Source organism: Rattus norvegicus, chromosome 8 (genome assembly GCF_021556685.1).
Source record: "Rattus norvegicus strain SHRSP/BbbUtx chromosome 8, alternate assembly SHRSP_T2T, whole genome shotgun sequence".
Classification (NCBI taxonomy): domain Eukaryota; kingdom Metazoa; phylum Chordata; class Mammalia; order Rodentia; family Muridae; genus Rattus; species Rattus norvegicus.
Genome location: NC_141541.1, coordinates 92,884,749 through 92,890,487, shown reverse-complemented (window position 1 = coordinate 92,890,487; position 5,739 = coordinate 92,884,749). Strand labels below are relative to the sequence as shown.

Sequence of the window (5,739 nt, the reverse complement as noted above, 5' to 3'; positions counted from 1 at the left end):
AAGACTCTGGCTCCAGGCGGTAGGGGTGAGCATTTTAAATAAGCTTTTTGTGCTCCAAGCCTCAGTAAAGCAAAAGGGATGCTTGCCGGGAAAGGACACTTGCAGTGTGCCTGTCTATTCTATAGCCTCATCCTCCTGGAGAGTCCTTTGTTCTCCTGAAATTTTAGGATGCATCTTTGTAGCCTAGAATCAAATCCTCCTGGGCAGAGAGTGACTTCAAGAAATACATCATTAGCCGTTGTCTGTCTCCCGCCAGTGCTAACCCTTCTTGGGTTTAGGATGAACATTTCCCGAGAATAAAGAATTGGGGCTAAATGAGAAAAACTCTCTAAAATTGCTGTACTGCTCTGCTGGTTTTTCTTTATAATTATGGTTGAGTTATTCCATAAACCTAGCTGCTGGAGTCTTAGGATGACCGTACGGTCGACTAATTTGTTATTCATAGGAGAGAATGGCGAACGGACTACAGAACTAAAACTCCACATGCCGAAGATGCTGGTTAGGTTTTCCAGAAACCTTTGGTTAGGTTTTCCGTAGGAACTGGCCTAGAGGCAAAGCAAAATTTGAGGTCTCCTAGAAATAGCATGAGAAAATGCCTCTTCGGCCCTATTTCCATCTTAAATAATGAGAGGAACTATGTGTTGAAAGGGAACCGTTTGTGTTGGACTCAGCAGTGAGAAAGGGGGAAGAAATATGGAAAGAACAGAACAGAAGTAGGCAGAGCGTCTGGAAATTAGAACGAATTCATACATGGATATAGAATTTAAATAGCTTTGAAAACCATAGGCTTGCACAAACAATAGTATACCCAATCCTGAAAGCGAAAACACAACCACCATCATTTGCCTTGTAAAGTAACACTACAGAAAGCATCCTTCCAGGTCGTCATTTGAGTCAGAATTACATATATTTGCATCTTAAGTTTATTGCAAATTTTTTTAATTTGCATGCATATACATATTCTGCCTTTGTCTTCCAAATTTCCCCCCCCTCCTGGCTGGATGCAGAATAAAAGATTTCACTGAGAATAAAGTCGAATAGACCCTGGGTCAACTTAATCTACTTTCACCCTCCAAATTTCTCCAGCCTCTGAAATTCAACCCCACCACGAGCAAGAAAGAAACCCCAGCGATCACTGGACATGTGATGCCAAAGGCAAATGACACTGTCTAAAATAGGCATAAAAATGTCACCATGCCCTCTCTGAAGCACGGCTCTTGTGTATCTTGTACAGATAATGTGCCTATTATAAAGCCTTTTACTAACTTCACATATAATGTTTAATTCGTAAGTGAGCAGATAGATGACCCTGCATTAGCACAGCACTGTCACTGGCCTGTAACTCACCTTCAGAGAGTCACATAAAGTGGCTTACTGCACTGTGATCTGCTTGTCTGCCCCACCCAAACCCAGCCCCTGGCAACCACTGGTCTTTTAAATGTCTTTCCAGTTTTCTTAAATGTCACATAGCTGGAATTCTCTGATGCAGCCTTTTCCATGGATTCTTTAGAGTGGTAACACAACGCTTTCTTCCAGATCTTTCCCTCAGCCTGAAAGTGTGTGTCTTTCTCATGCTGAATAACATCCCATTGCCTGAATGCACCATTGTTTGTTTTACCATTCAGTTACTGTTGTATTCTTTGTTGTCTCCAAATTTGTTACTGAGAATGAATGAAGCCGATTATGAGATACATTTTTATTTATATAGACACTAAGAAATGTAAGTGTTTCCTAAGACACCACTAGTCCGTCCTCCATGGTGATCATTCCCACAGGAGTTAAAAGGAGTTCCTAACCTATATCCTACCCAGTGTTTGGCTTTACTGTTCTGAAGCTTGGCCATCCTGGTAAGTATGCAGCAGCCTGTGACTGCTGTTTTAACACCCTAATGGCATGACCCTCAGTAACTTAGAAATCCATCTGAGTGTGTCTTTGGCCAGGCAGCTATTTTAATAATGTATTCATTTTAAAATAAGGTGGTATTTGTCTTAGCGTTTCACATGTTTATGCTTACATTTTTAATGCAATAAAGAAAGAAACTATAAAAGCCCATTCATCATGCCAACTTTTCATCCAACCTAAATATTACTTGAAAAAATGCTTCAGGTAAAATAAATAGCATATTTACTTCCTTGATACTATAAATTCGTTAACGGAAGTTCTCACTAAGTAATTCACTGGATGCTGTGTGGGCATTTCCTTATTACAGCCCTTTTTATGGACTTCTTGCAAGTCTTTCTCAACGAGTCTATAAACCCTTTTAAAGGCTCTTTGTAACACAATTTAGCAATTGTATTAGAACCTTTAAAACAGTAACGCAGGGGCCATTAATTCAAGAAGAGTTGAAGTTTCATATCACACACTAATGATGTCACATAGAATTGAATTAATTTCAAAAACCAGACAAGGAGGGAAAAACATATTACACTGTAAAAGGGGGGGACCCTTTCTACATCTATGCTTTATAAAGAACTCTCAGATTTCTGCAGGTAAAGGAGGAGGAGGAGAAGGAGGTACAATTGCATGTATGTTCAGAGTCACTGTAACATATCAAATATTGACAGGTTTAAGCATCTAATCCTTTGTTGTGGAGGGCCATGCGAGGTCATCTGGCAGCATACCCATCTCTCTAAATTTCTATAGGATCCCTTCAGTTTTTATGACAATGTTTCCAGACCCTGCCAAACACACGGGATAAGGCCAGTACTTAATTGTACTAAAAGCTAATTTCTTCTCATAGATAATAAAAGATTTTTTAGGGTTTCTTTTTAGTTTAAAGAAGAGATAACAAAGAAAATATGCCTCATGTCTTGTCTTTTATTCTATATAAGGCAAAAATATGAACTGCATAAGAAGTAATCAGTTGCACATAAATCTGTCATTTTGTTCAAAGGACTGGTCACGACAAATGTGGATGAGAAACGTGGGGTTTGTGGGTTTTCATAATCACTTGTCTCGGAGGCACAGCTGAGGGGCATAAATCACAGGATGGAGTCTATCTCTGCAGAGCGAGCAGCACAGGAGAACAAGATGAGTCTCACCCCCACACAAAAGGGATGCTTCTCAAAATCACATCTGTCCCGTGCAGCTCCTTACATGCATTAATTTGTAAACCTTTGATTTTTATCCCTTTAGTACTGCTTCATTACACCAATGGAGTCACAAGGGTATCTGTGAGGACACATCCTTAGAGTAGATGGAGAAAGGCTCAAGTCACGGAATGGAAATCCAGGTTTGAATCCAAAGTTTGACTAGATCCTGGATGTCATCTTCTCTCGCATCTGTTTCTTTTCTTCTACTTGGAAGAAGATAATACTGAATGGAAGGCTGCACTGTGGTTCTCCAGAGAACCAGAACCATATGCAATGGGATTTGCTCATAAAGTAAGGAGGCTGAACAGGCCACAATCAGCTGGAACAGGAAGCAGGAGGGGGATGGCATTGTTGCAGTTTCTGTAGTCCAACAGCCCAAGAAAGGTCCATATTATTGATCAAGGTCAATCACACCACTGGGTCAACAAACACAGCCACCCCCCCAAACATCTCACAGACACACTGTAAAACAACTTTTAGTCAGCTCTGAGGTCATCTCTTAGCCTAGTCAAACTGATGGGTAATTTAACCACCACCATGGACATGATCTGGTGTTGCTTTAAAGAATTAAATGCCCATTCATTCAACGAAAATGTATCAAGAACCTATTGGGCACCTAACACTGTTCTTCTCATAAAAAAAAAAAAGCAACCCTGTAGGACAGCATCAGTGAGATACAAGTAAATAAGAAAATACGGAATAAAGGAGAGGCTGGGTGTGTGTTCAGTCTGTGCTATCAGGTACACTGATCTCTTGTAGGCTACTAACTGGCTGCCTCACTTTGGCCTCTCTGTTTTCTATGATTTGGTATAAATAACTGAATAATAAGATGAAATAAGAGAAGGAGTGAATGACTACTCCTAAAATGTGGAGCAGATTTTTAGAGTAAATCTGAGAAAGCCAGCAGAGGGAAGCGTCCAGAATGAATTTGGCCAGCAGACTAAAGTAGGCCATGAGAGAAGAAGGGGGAAGAAGAGCGAGAGGAGCCACAGACCGAGAGAGATAGCCTGTGCCAAAAAGGCTGACTTACATAAGGATGAGGTGTGGGAGCAGTAGCCTAGCCTTAGGGAGAAAAGGTTTAGGATGAGAGACAGCTTGAGAAGTGCTGAGAGGAACCACAGGTACTGAGTCAGACTTATTCTGGGTTTAGACCTCACCATAACCATAAGGTTAAAAAAAAAAAACTCAGATAATTGTTAGTTCACAATAAAAGCTATTGTGATCACAGCATTCAGACTTATGTAATCCATGTTGTAAAGTTTAAGTGTGATAAGTCTCAATGTTTCTATGCTTTGCTTAAAGTCCGATCTCGTGAAACCAGCTCTATACTAAACCAAGAATTACACCTTCCATGCTGGCTTACTTCTGAGAGTACACTGGGCAGTACAATGAGATATAGCCCACATTGTTCTTAAGGCTTAGCTGACTCATTGAAGACAGGCCCCAGGGCTTGCAGATCCTCTCTTGAGCATTTTTTAGATCATTATTAAAGAAACCAAGGAAAGTGTATTTTCTGCTACTTTCTTTAAGTTTCCACTTCATTTCTTTTTCTAAATTTCCCTCCTTTTCCCCACTCCTTGCTAGGTCTTTTATATGCAACAAACGTAATTTGAAAGTAGACTGAACAGGTCTCAAATTATGACCTAAAAATAAAGTATTTTAATATGAAACAGACATATTTACTGACAATTTCCAGATACTATTGACTAAAGTGTAATGTGGTTTCTAAAATATGAAAGACTTAAAAGTGGTGCAGACATCACAAGATGAGTATGGATTAGAAATAAAAGAATCAGAATTCTGACATCATTCTTATAAAGAAAATATAGATGAGATGTTCTAAGTAATATACATATACATATATATACATATATATGCTACATATTGCATTATATCAAAGAATTATTGTTAGAAACAAGTCCTAATGGGCTACTAAAAGGTCTGAAGAAGCATTGGTTCATCACTCTCGACAAACTCTCTTACATATTTTACTGATTAAATTAACCATCTTTTTTTTTTCTTAAATTCCCCAGAGGGGGTGCACCGTTCCTGGAGGTACTGCAATACCAGGTCGATGCGTGGAGTGGACGGAGCAAGCTCCTATTCCAACTCCTAGTTCCAAAAATCCAACCATCTTTTTTTAATATGCATTCCTGTGAGGGCATCAGATTCCCTGGAACTGGAGTAACTGACAGTTGTGGTCACAACTGCCATGTAGGTCCCGGGAATTGAACCTGGGTCCTCTGGAAGAACAGCCAGTGCTCTTAATCACTGACCCATCATCTCTCCAACCCCTCATTAACAATTTAATTCAATTTTATTACCTAAGGTATTCTAGGAAAAACCTGATTGCCTAGAATTTTTTTTAATGTTGAGCACTGACAGCTCACCACATGCCCAGCATTCTTCCAAGTACCTTATATTAATTAACTAAAACCCGAATGCTGCTGGTATGACCTTCATGTTATGAGGACACAACTATGAAATAGTAAGTAACTCGGGTTCACCCAACTATAGTGTCACGGAAAGAAGACCCAAAACCTGAGCAATTCGATTCCAGCATCCACGAGATGAGCCCCTGTGCTATGATGCGTCAGAAAAGCCAACAAACTGCTTTGTGTTGGTGTTTTCCAAGTCATGTGACTTC

The 5,739-nt window shown here is 39.9% G+C and overlaps 1 pseudogene; it reads right to left on the bottom strand.

Annotated features, from left to right (window-relative positions):
• Nucleotides 1-5,125: 5,125 nt before the first annotated feature.
• On the bottom strand, nt 5,126-5,239 carry LOC120094530 (U2 spliceosomal RNA; annotated as a pseudogene).
• Between the last annotated feature and the right edge of the window lie 500 nt (nt 5,240-5,739).